General features: G+C 34.3%; 1 protein-coding gene across 4 annotated transcripts in view; it reads left to right on the top strand.

The window, feature by feature from the left end:
• ZBTB20 (zinc finger and BTB domain containing 20) overlaps positions 1-12362 on the top strand; it is a 527488-nt gene that overhangs the window by 412144 nt on the left and 102982 nt on the right. For all 4 annotated transcript variants that reach the window (XM_088140752.1, XM_088140754.1, XM_088140753.1 and 1 more), the window contains one exon: positions 9828-9958. The gene's annotated coding sequence lies outside the window, so the exon portion shown is untranslated. The remainder of the gene's footprint in view (positions 1-9827; positions 9959-12362) is intronic.

Raw genomic sequence — 12362 nt, forward strand, 5'->3', positions numbered from 1 at the left:
TTCTTGCTTGAATAGCAATTGATAGTTCTCCGTCTCCTGGCCAGTAGAATGGGCCAGAATGTACTCCTATTCAGCTCTTTGTTCCCAGAGCAATTGTCAATTGGGTGAAAACAATGGTGAATTGATCCAGGTTGGGACCACCAAATGCAGGGTGTTGAAAATATAATCCTTGTCCCTTTATTTAAAAAAAAAAAATCACAAACAACTCACAAAGATATGGGGCAATTATAAATGAATTCCACTGGTTCCATTGCAATTGTTTTAAATCCCTGTGCCTGTATGTGTGAATTTTTGTAAACAAAGAGGCTACAAGAAGATTGGCCTTTCAGCACATGAACAGTGAACTATTCCAAAATAGGTAGTGCCACTGTTCAATAACAATTAAGGAAATGAAAACCAGAAGTAGGACAAGATGACACAAATTCCTTCTATTGTCTGACTGTCCAAAGGGTTCTGTCTTTTAAGAGAAAAATCAAACTCTAAGCAGCAAGTTCTTCTCTGACAATATTATTATTTTGGGAGGCAGAGGGTGCAACATTCCAGTAGCACTTGCTATGTATCTGTGGAATGGGGGAACAAGATTGATATCATGATGGGTGTAGAGAAAGCATTTTATCTTTCTCTCCATTGTGGTCCTGACAAAAATCACTTTCCTGGAGTCTGCTACTTGTATCAAGAAGGAAACTCCAATTGGCAGCAATAGTACAAATCAGCTGTACTCATTCTCATTTTGTACCCACTATGTATATCAGCTGTAACAACCACAAGCTGCAACAATTAGATGGCCAGTAGATGCTGTACTAGATGGCTCTTTGGTCTTCCTGAGCAGGACTGTTATGTTTCAGGAAGAAGTGAAGTAGGCACTGTTTCCAGTCTTATTGTTTTAGCCTGTAGAAGTGCACTAGGTAATTCCATTTGATTCCTTCTGGTAAAGGAGGCCTTGCTATTTATCTGTGGCAGTTGCCCACCATACTTGAGGTATATACATTTGACAGTGTTAAAATCTTTTTTGTAAAGGGAAATTCAATGAAGTTTTGAGGGTTTTATTTTTAATATATTGACTGTGTTAGCTCTCTTTCTTTTGGCCAACTTACAGATCTGGGTAGCTTTGGAATTTATATATGTTTGCATTTAATCTGCAGCTAGCATAGGTAAAGGGGGGGCAGAGAGAAAGATGGGCATCTACAGCTGGTAAGAAATTAGCTTATGCTATAATTTTATTTGTATTTATACTTTTTGTTTTGTGCAAGTTTTAATAGTTACCCTTTGAGGATTTCCAGTCTAGCTTATCAGAATCCACCAACAGCTTTTTTGTAATATTCTCGTTTCCCTTTTGGTTCAGCCGAGCCCACTGACAGATCATTCAAATTCAATTGTTTTATGTCTAAGCCGAACAGCTAATTAAAGTAGGGATGATTAACCTGACTGGCAGTATCGCTCTCTCACTCCCTCCTGTTCCAATCAGTCTTTTTCTCACACACACACGCACACGCACACACACACACACAGAGTCTTTTGCTCTACTGTTGTGTGTGTGTGTGTTTTTCCTCTTCTCTCCTAAACGTGGTCTGCTTGCTGATGGCAGAATGGCACTCGGAGATTTGTGCATTGTGTCTGGTTTCCTACGGGCAGGCTGACCCAGTGCCTCTGGGGACTTATCAATAGACCACTCAGAAGAGACAGAGACAGGAGAAAGGAGGAGGGGTGGGGGGCGACAGAGAGAGAGAGAGAGAGAGAGAGAGAGAATCAATATCAAGAATAGAAGGAGCTCCGAAGCCATTTTTTTTATTTTAAAAAAAAGTCTATCAGGACTTGGGAAGAGGGTGACAAAGAAGGTTTTTGAAAGAGGCAGTGGAGGAGGTTCTAATAAATTTGGAAGGATACAGTTCCCTGTCTTGGGGAAAAGAAGAACTCCTGGCTGATTAGCATTCACACCAGGTATGAGATGTTCGCTACCCCTTATCACTGCGTCGCAACCGAGAGGAAAGGCGCCTTTTCTTTATCTTTTCTTTTCTTCTTCTTTTGAGGAGATGGAGCGAGCGTGCATTTTTGTGTGTTTGTTATTGCTGCGAGGGGTGGGGGAAGAAGAGCCGCGGGCATTGGTGTGACGGGAGCAAGAAGAATGGGAGCAGGGCAACAGCGGCGGAGGGAGAAGAGTCTGGAGTAGGTGGTTCTCTTCAGGCACCCCGAGGGGTTACCCAAGTTCATTCTGAGCAGGTGGATTTAGGCGGGGAGTTACTTAACGCTTGACCGCCAGTTTTCAAAAAAAAAAAAAAAATCCCGCTTCCTATGTCTATTAAAGGAAGCGCCAATGTTTCTCTCTCTCTCCCCCCCCCCCCCCGCTTCCCGCTCTCTCGCGCGCACTGCCTCTCTCTCCCCTCTCTTTTTCCTCTTTTCCTAACCAGACAGCGGGAGGGTTCTTGGCTTCTAGCCAGCCCAAAAGCCTCTAAGTGTTTTGCACTTGTTTCAGGGAGTCGCTGCCCGGCGATTTTTTTTTTCCCCTCCTTCCTCCAGCATTTTCAGGAGAGAACAAAGAGTTCTTTACAAAGGAAAAGAGGGGACTGCGAGCTTGACGCTTAAGATGTTCCCCCCTCTATTTTTAAGGTCCTCCCTCTTATTTCGAAAAGAAAAGAATCCGTAGCAGCACTAAAAGAAGAAAAAGAAAAAGGATTTTTCCCCGTCCTTAGTGGGAAAAAGGAGGAAATAGTTTCTTTTTTTTTTTTACTGTTACCCCTTTTCAAAATAACATTAAAAAAATGTAGCTGTTGCTTTGCTAACTTTTACCTGATGGGGGTTCCTTACATAAAAGTTAGGCTGTTGCCTGTGTTTTCTCTCCCTTTCTCCCTGTTTTCTTTTTCTGCTTCTCAAGGCATTTTACCTGGGCAGTAGAGGTAAGGGGAATAGGAAAGATTCAATTAAGAATAAATTAGGATGCGAATGGGGAATTCTTCCACTTTTGGCCACCTGGCCTTCAAAACTTAGTACGGTATCGAAGGAAATGTATGTATGTTTGGCTGATACTAAATAAAAAAGGTTTGGAAGGCTTTTCAGAGGTTATAATTTGTTTTGCGACCTACTTGTCACCTTTGCACTTGGTGGAACCATAGATTATATTTCTATTACATATTTTGGGCGCACATGATATTTTATGTATATTAAAATATGTATTTGGATTTCTAAGTAGACAACATTACTTGGTTAATAGCATAAAATGATAAATTAGATCATCTAATAGTTATTCAAAAATTATATGCTACATGGAAGTATACTAAGACCAATAATTTTTCATGCTATCAAATGTATTTCACCTATGCAAGCCTCTGAACATTTACAAGCACAAAAAGGGGTTGCCTTTAATGAAAGTCATTCCTATTAATTAATACCCATTTTTAATAAATAAAATTGCAGTTTAGTACAGCAGGTAGAACTGTACGTGAACTCTATCACTGTGTTAAATATACAATTTTACATAGATGAATAATCTGGAGTAATTATAGCAATTGTTTTAGGATACAAAGGCTGATGAATATTACTAGTAGTATTTTCCTTTTCTTTAAGGACGTGATAAGTTACGTGTTCTGCACATTTTGGAATCTCACATACTTACTAGACATTATTTCTGAGGATATATGTGTACACAAGTCGTACATTTTACTACTGTAATACTGGAATAACTTTATTGCAGCAATAGAAGTGAAAGTAGCTACACCATATAAATGTAAGTTATTTTAGGAACTCTCCTTACTCTTAGGACTCTCCATGGGTGAACCTGAAATGAGGACTCAGAAATACTGGAAGATTCAGTATTTTATTTGGCTTTCTAAAAAATAGTAGAAATTAAGTAACTTTTCCCTTTCCTTTTATTTGCATTTTTTCATGAATCCCTGAAAATAAAATTTCAAATTACAATATTTGCATATTTATTGTTATATATTAAAATATAATAAAACAAGTAATTAATATCCTTGAACTTTCTAATAACAGGAAACTTCTTTATATTTTCTGTCTTTTTTATACTCTTCTGTTAGTTTGCTTGCTTCTTTTGTTCTGTAGATTATAAGTACATTTTCTATCTGAAATCTCAGAGGTAGCAACAGAAGGGAGGGATAGTCAGTGCCAAAGTCTATATAATCCCCTTCTGACTAAGAGTCATCTTCCATCAGATACCTGCATGCAGGAAAGGAAGAAAGAGGATAAGTTTTTTCCTGAGATTCTTTTTGAACCTAACCTAAGCATTTACAGTAGAGGAGAGAAGAGGGGGAAACAGATGAAGGAGGGGAAAAAAAAGAAAGAAAACGGAAAGAAAAGCTCTTTGAGCAGGAACACACTGGTTCTTTCTTCCTTCAAGCAATCCTTTCCAGCTCCTGGCGACATGTCCTGCGCTATCAGATATCATATGACTCTTTAGCTGGACTCCTGTTAGCAGAATGGGCCTGTTTTCCTTTAATTCTCTTTGCCCTGCTCCCTTCTGTATTTGTATCTATGTGTAATCTTTTATTTGCTTTTTTAAGTGCCTCACATAAAGACAAAACAATAATTTCATTCCCTAGTTTGGTTTAAGTTAAATGCCCAAATTTAATTTCATATAGGTATGTGCTGTCCTTTTCTTCCATTGCCTTTTCTTATGTATGCATGTTCATATATGTTTACATATATTCATATATCTTTACAAATTCCTTCTGATATTCTTTTCTTCCTTTTTGCAGTGGTGTCTAGGAGTCATCTTTCCTGATCCAAGACATAATCTTAGAATTTATATCAATATATAACTTAGATTTGCATAGTCATTTATACCTATATAAAATTTATATCACCTTACTTTGAAAAGTAACTTCTAAAGGTTTGTGATCTATATGTATCAATGTGAATTATATTGGAAGTTCAGGCAGACATGGAAGTAAAATCCTGCTGAGAAAATAAAAAACTGACAATATTATTCAAAGTAAGATGAAAAATGTATGGATTTCACACCATTTTGCAACATACTTGCTAGTAGAAGAAAAAGCCAATAATCCATGTGAATGTTTCTAATAACAATTCTTAGGAAGTTGTTGGAAGTACTATAGGGTTGTTTCTAATATTTCTTTCCCTCTTGTTAAACTTCCCAGAAAAGTTAAGTGGTTTTTCTACAAGAGGGTATTGTTAGAGATTATAAATTTGCCTTACTATATCAGTTTTGATGTTGGATCTACCTAATTATTTCTTCTGATTTAACATATTACTCCAGGAAATCCAAACATTGATGAAACTGACATTTGGAGTGCTGTCATTAAAAATATTTTATGCTTTTGTCTATCTCCAATGTGCATTTACTTGAAATGAAGTTATATCAACCATCCAGACATTCTTTTAAGTAAAATTGTACAGAATTAGGCTATAAGGGGAATCTGTATAACAATCAGAAACCTGTATCAAATCAAGAAATCTCTGCTTCTTTGATATATACTATTTTTTCCATGCTGCCTTCTAAAGTTGCAAGATTTTTGCATTAAGCTCCTTCAGACCTAACTTGTTACTTCTCTCTCTCTCTGTGTTTGTTTGTTTGAGAAAACAAATGCTTAGTTGGCTAGAGTTAATTTTTTCCCAAAATTTAAAAGTTCCCAAGTTCCATTTTGTGAGTCATGAGATTTATTTTAATTTTATAAGCCAAATTGGGTATGTATCATCAGCGTCTCATTAATCATTCATATACTGGCTTTTATTAAGTATGTTTCCATTAACATTACTAGTTTAAAATTCTGAGATCTAGCCATTTTTTTCTTTTTCTTTTTCTGAATTTTCCTGAATAAATAATCAAATTGGAACAACACTTGGAGGAATGTATGTGTAATACCTAAATAGGTGAATGGGAAACCTGCATTTCAAATTTCCTTTAGCTCTATTCATTAGGTATCCTTATTCAACTTCCACAGTCTTAGTTCTCAAATGAATAGTAATGTATAAGCTGTGAAGTATAATTGTAATATTGTTGAGAAAATGTAAGTGAAGCATCTTAATGCTGCTTATTTCTTTTAACAAAAAGTAAGGATAATGTTGACTCATTGTGGTAGTATCATACTTCATATCCCCCAACAGCAGACTTTTCTTCAGAAATTACAATCTCCTATAACAATTTTAAGCCATTTTTAAAATGTTTCTTTTCTTCCTTCCTGACCTATTCTCTGCCATATAAATATGACTGGAGAAACTTGGTAACTAAATGTAAAGGTTTGGTTTGGTTTTGCATTAAAGCTGCATTTCATACTGATGTATTAATTTCAAGTTTCTTCCTGCTCAGAAAAAAAAATGATTTTAAAGTAAGTACAATGCATGATGTACATATTATGTGTTTCTCTTATATGTATCATAATTACATTATTGATTAATTTATCTACCTATATATATCAAGACTGTGACTAGTCTACACTATTCAGCATGTCAATATTTATTTGTGAGATTTTCTCATAGGAAGCAAGGATTGGAAGAAACTCAGTCTTTTGATTTCCTGATTCCTAACAATTTGACAGTGACACCTGTTCAGGGCTGGCACTTTATATATCTGATAATATTCCTTGAAAAATTTAAGTTTGTCCTTTGAAAGGGTAAACATTTTCCTACCCTGCAGCAAAGTGTTACTTTTGTTGATTTGTTAATCAGTACAGAAATGAGAGGAAAACTACAATTGAGAGCTTTAACGTTAGAAGTATGTTCAGTCTTAACAGAGTTTGTTTTGTTTTGTTTTGTTTTGTTTTGTTTTGTTTTGTTTTGTTTTGTTTTGTAATGAACATGGAAGTCTGTGATAAACTTTTAAAATATATATGGCTGGATTTTTGCCAAGTGGAAAACTAGCTTATGTTACATGTGTGTCATTGGTGCATATCAGTGTTGCTTAAAGGCCATTAGCAAGATAACTACTAAAAAGATACCAGATTCTCCTTTAGCATGATAAGCTTTTAAGTTTTATAATTAAATATCTTCCTGAAATATAGCAGTACGTATAGGAGAAAAAGCTAAATGTAGCAGTGATTCATTATATTACCATTTTATTCAGGCTTATCACAGCAATCTTTGTAGTTTGGGTTCAGTTTTCCTTCCCTTATCATTACATAAGTAAAACATCTCTTCAGAGGACTCACTGACTGTAGTCTTATTCTTATTGATTTGTAAGTGAATTCTTCAAACTAAGGCTTATTTTTGCATAAAATTGTACTGTTAGAATTTTGGTTGTTTTCAGGTAATACTAATAAATTAACATTTTCTTACGTACGTTCTCCTTTCTAGTCAGGCATAATATATTGGAAAGAAAAGTGTCAGAGGAATATAGGTGTGACTCTACATTAAACCATAATACTTTTCCCCATTTTTAATTCATAATATAGCATTGTCATATGGAGTATGTGCCTTTTTAAAAAGATCAGGTATATTCTTCTGAATAATTCTTGGTATGTCTTCATTTTATAAACACTGGTTCACTTCAACACTAAGTTCTGAGACTAATAAAATTTCAGATTTAAATCTTACTGATTTAGCTTCTCTTTGTGTTGTATATCACCCATTATTTTTCTTAACTTTTTTCCCTGAAGTTATGGAACTTAATTCTATACCCACTGTTGTTCTCAATGAAATTTTGAACTGAACTGGGTCCTCCCATTAAGAATTCTCTTGGCATACCTGAAAGACTCATTTTATACTCTGGCAGCCTTTTAAAGTTCTGACCATATTAAGAGTAGAAAAGGAACTAGTCTGTTAATGCAGTCTTTTCATTACCCTAGATAATAAAATTTCTCTGTGACCTGTTAATCTCTACTACGTATCCCAGAAAGCATACAGATGTAGCGTGAGAAACAATTTCTTCTCTTTTCCTGCAGCAAATAAGTTCTATAATTATTTTTCTGGCCAGAGAATCAGGATGTACCAAAGAAAATTATGTGTATTTAGGAAGTTGCCAAAAGCTTTGCCTGGGAGGAGATCAGCTGTTGTTTTGCTTTAAAAAAAAGTAAGAACTTTTCTGAGTCCTAAACATATTCTTAATGTTACAGTTGTCATACAGGAACCTCAAGTATCACAACATATTAAAGATATAACAAGCCAAATAGACAAATCTTATTCATTTTACCCTCCAGATACTCATTTTTTTCCCTGACATAATAGTAGAGTATGTGGAGGTTTTTCATTTAAAAAAAAAAAAAGTTGCATTTAGTTCTTAGTCGCTGATTGGAATCCTTCTTTTTTCTTCCTCTTGCACATTCCTTTTATATTCTAGGTTCTAAATAGATGTAAATACGCGCATCAGATGCTTCCAGATCATTCTCTAAGAATTTTGCTGTATAATAATTAGTGGCTTCAAAATCTGATGTGCACTTTAACCGTATAAAACTTCAGAAGGAAAAATAGTATATATACCGTTAACTTTTAATTCCATACATTCTTTTTAAAAGATTCAGTTGGATACAACTTTTAAAAAATACATAAACTATAAATGTCTATTACAGACTACTATCAAGCTGGCTACATTTCACTGAAGGACACAAATATAGGAGCACCCGAATAAGGATGCACATTTAGAGTTAAGACATTTAACCCACCATATCTTGTTGAATTCAAGCAGCCTGGCCATTGGTGAAGAATGTTGGGAGTTGTAGTTCAGTAACATCAACTACAGATTCAGAATACTTGATAGAATCATTATTTTTTTTAAAAAAAAAAAAAAACTTCAACACCCTCAAGACAATTCTATAATTAATAGTGATATTTACTTTTATGGTAATATCCACCAAATCATAATCTGAATGATTGACTTAAAGTTTTCTATTAAATCATTTTTGTATCATTCTGTTATTTGTATTACTTTTGATTTTTTTTAGTATTCATTTGCTGGGAATTTATTTCTATTTCTTGAAAACTCTGACATCAGTATAGTGATAACATTTCTGATTTGATTTTCAATCAGATCAGAAACAGACATTTTTCTTGAGCAAATGAATGAAGATATAAGTGAGTTATTGAAGATTAATGTAGACAAGACAAAACAGCCTAAAGCTGGTGAGACTACGGCTTTGATAGTGTTATATTTCCCATAAAGAACACATTTTGCAGACTGGAGTAATTGTTAAAACCTATATTGTTGCAAGGTTCCTAAATAGCAGTTGTGTATATGACTAGTGCCTTTTATCAGTCTGATAAGTTGCCTGAAGTCACTTCCATCAAATCAGGGTTTGGTTCAAGAGATTCAGGTTAGAAAAATTTCCCATGTGGATTACTGCGGTATGCTAGGTGTGGTTATCTTTAAAGATTGTTCAGAAATTGTGGCTAATTCAAAATTCTGCAGCCCACTAACGTATGTAGATGAGCCATAAGAGGCAAATTACTCTTTTCTTAACACACCTGCACTGATTGCCTGTTTGCTTCCTAGACCCAATTCTAAATGCTGGCAGAGACTTTTAAAGTATTGAACATCCTGTGTCTATTAGGTTGTGCCTTTCCCCTCCTCTATGCTCTTGGTGTCATAATTTCTGTAGGAAGGGCCTACTGTGCTTCTTCCCTTTATAATCTAAACTCTTGCTGCAGAACCTTTAATTGTTGAAGTGCATCAGACTTCTCTACTACCTTTATAAACAACTAAGAAATAGGGTTTTTTTCAGAAAATTTTCGTAGACTTACTCTGTTTGAAATAACAGCATTGTTTTAAAAAAACTGTTCAATTCGGTTTTTATTTAATTTATTGTAAAATGCATTTTTCAGATATTTGTGATAAGCAATTTAGGTACTACTGTAAATACTTTAAAATGTATCATAAATTTCCAGGAGGTACCATATAAATACTGAAGAAAGTACATTCTGTTTTACAGGTGAACAAGCATTTTCACACAGCTTTGTTGAGGTCCATGTTGGCCAACTTGCATAAGAGCCAGAGCAGAATTTGCAGACATTCATCTTGAGTTCTTGTTTTAATTACAAGGCCCACACTGCTTCTTCAAATGTAAGTTGGGGTTCTATATTTGTTACATTTTCTATTTCATTTCTTTTTCTTTTTCATTTTATTTTTTCAACGTTTTAAGCTTTTCTCTATTAAAAAGTTGGTCTTGAATCTACATGTGAATCAGCTGTTACAGCCACACATTTGCTTGTCATGCATTTCCTGTCATTTATTTAAACCTACCCCAAAAGCCATTAATGCCTAATCATTCAGAAGTATGGTATGTACAAATGTTTTTTTCCAGGTGGTGAAGATATTGCCATTTATCTGTGCTTAAGTATTGAGAAGATCAATTGGCTGAGATACAACCAAACCCAGACTTCATTCAAGGAGGAAAAATCTATTTAAAACTGTAGCTTTCATCCCCATGTTATCAATATTTATGCAATACATGTACAAACTTTAATATATCTTGTATATTTGAAAACCCAAAATTCTTTCATGGTAAAATATTTCAGTACATAAGATATATCATTTGATCTACATAGGAATACTAGCTATGGCTGGCTTCACAGAATATACATAATGGCTTTCCATACAGAATAATTATATGAAAATTATAGTGGCATTCTTACATTACTTTAAGCAAAAGAATAAATCATATAAATCTTGTTTATGTTTGAAAGTTATATGTGAGTTATCCTTCCAACAGTGTTTATTAATTTTTATTTCCTGATTCCAGAAAATAAAATGGTTTCAGTTCAGTTTGAAATCTCTCCTTGCTGACAAATCATTTTTCTATAATGGTATAGAAAATGAAAATATTGTTATTATTTTTACATAAATCATGATATAATTGCATACTTTTACACAATTAATGCGAAACAGTAATTGCAATGATTGCATCTTGAAAAAAATAAATCTGTGTATACTCTAGAGATTAGATGGTTTACAACCCAGTTTAATTCTAATCTAATGTATTTATTCTTCAGGGCAGGAAATCCAGAGCTAACGCACATTATATGATATTGAGATAAAATATCAATACTTGGCTAGAAAATCTCCAGCAAAGCTGAGTCTACCACTCTTCCCCCCTCTATCGTTAAACCTATCTTGTCATGAAACAGTTTGTTCTACTGTCTAGCCAAAATCTATCCTTATATAACTTAAATCCATTAGACCTAGTTTTGCTTGATGGGACAAGTCTTTGCCCTCTTCTTTTTAGCAGTCCTTTATCTTCCAGGCTACTGTTTTCATAGGAATTTCCTTCAAAGAGAAAATAGAAGGTAGCAGTTAAAATTGACTAGCCACATTTAACTGTCTCCTTTTTTTTTTTATTGAATGTGGTATCTCTTATGTAATTTCAGTACACATTTTCTAACATAGTGAAATTTGTAATAAAAAAAGTTTTGCAAAGTTGAAGCCCCGTGATATCTTTATTTACAAGTTTAAAGAAGATTTGAGAGAAACGGAACATTTTATTTTAAAAGTCTGCAATATGAATCTGCAGTCATTAATGCACAGCAAGCAATAGATAAAGAAGGTACATATAATCAATCTTATCCAGGAACAACATGTACCATCTTGTCTTAACTCTACATTTTTTGTCTGCACCTGCTGAAAAATTCCATTTCTTGTTTTGTTCATTTCCTCCTTACTGGATTTTTTTGTCTATAGTTAGATAATGAATAGATACAACAGTGAGGAAATCCAAGCTGATTCTATATTAATCATAGTGTCATCAGGACACTCCTAAGTCTTCTTACATTTCTAAGACTAGAGCAGAATTGTGCACAATAAAAGCAAAATCTGGGAGTATCCAAGGTCAGACTAGCAAAGAAATAAACTGGAACTTGTATTCTCTGTGTCCTGTGAGGTATTATACTATTACTGCATCCTGAAAATTGCATTAGTCTTCTGTATAGTTGCAAAAACACTGCTAGAGTATGATCAGTTTATGGTCAACTCTTCTTTATTTCTTTCTTTCTTTCTTTCTTTCTTTCTTTCTTTCTTTCTTTCTTTCTTTCAAAATTTTATTAAGATATATAAAAAGCACAGTTAAAATACAAATCAGAGAGTATAGAAAAGAGAAAATAGAACTAAAAGAAAAAGACAAAAACTAAAATAGTGAGAACAGATCTCTCTCTCTCTCTCTCTCTCTCTCTCTCTCTCTCTCTCTCTCTCTTTCTCTTTCTCTTTCTCTTTCTCTTTCTCTTTCTCTCTTACTTCAATATTTTCTTTTCAAACCACTGTGGCCACCTGAAAGTTCTACTACAGCAACTTAGTTCATAGCTTCCCACCTTAATGTTCTGTTTTTGATTTTCTTTTTTTAAATGACTAGTAGACAATGGTCAAATGGTGATTTAACCAGCTAAATTCATTGGCTTGGAGTCTAAGATGGGAAGTAGCATCTTCCATCTCTCTTCCAGTACCCACTGAGTAGCTGATCCTTTGTCATTCTGTATTG

The sequence above is a fragment of the Python bivittatus genome, unplaced genomic scaffold (assembly GCF_059951505.1).
Source record: "Python bivittatus isolate LINGU-HERP-01145 unplaced genomic scaffold, Pbiv_v1 ctg000340_np1212, whole genome shotgun sequence".
Taxonomy (NCBI): Eukaryota; Metazoa; Chordata; class Lepidosauria; order Squamata; family Pythonidae; genus Python; species Python bivittatus.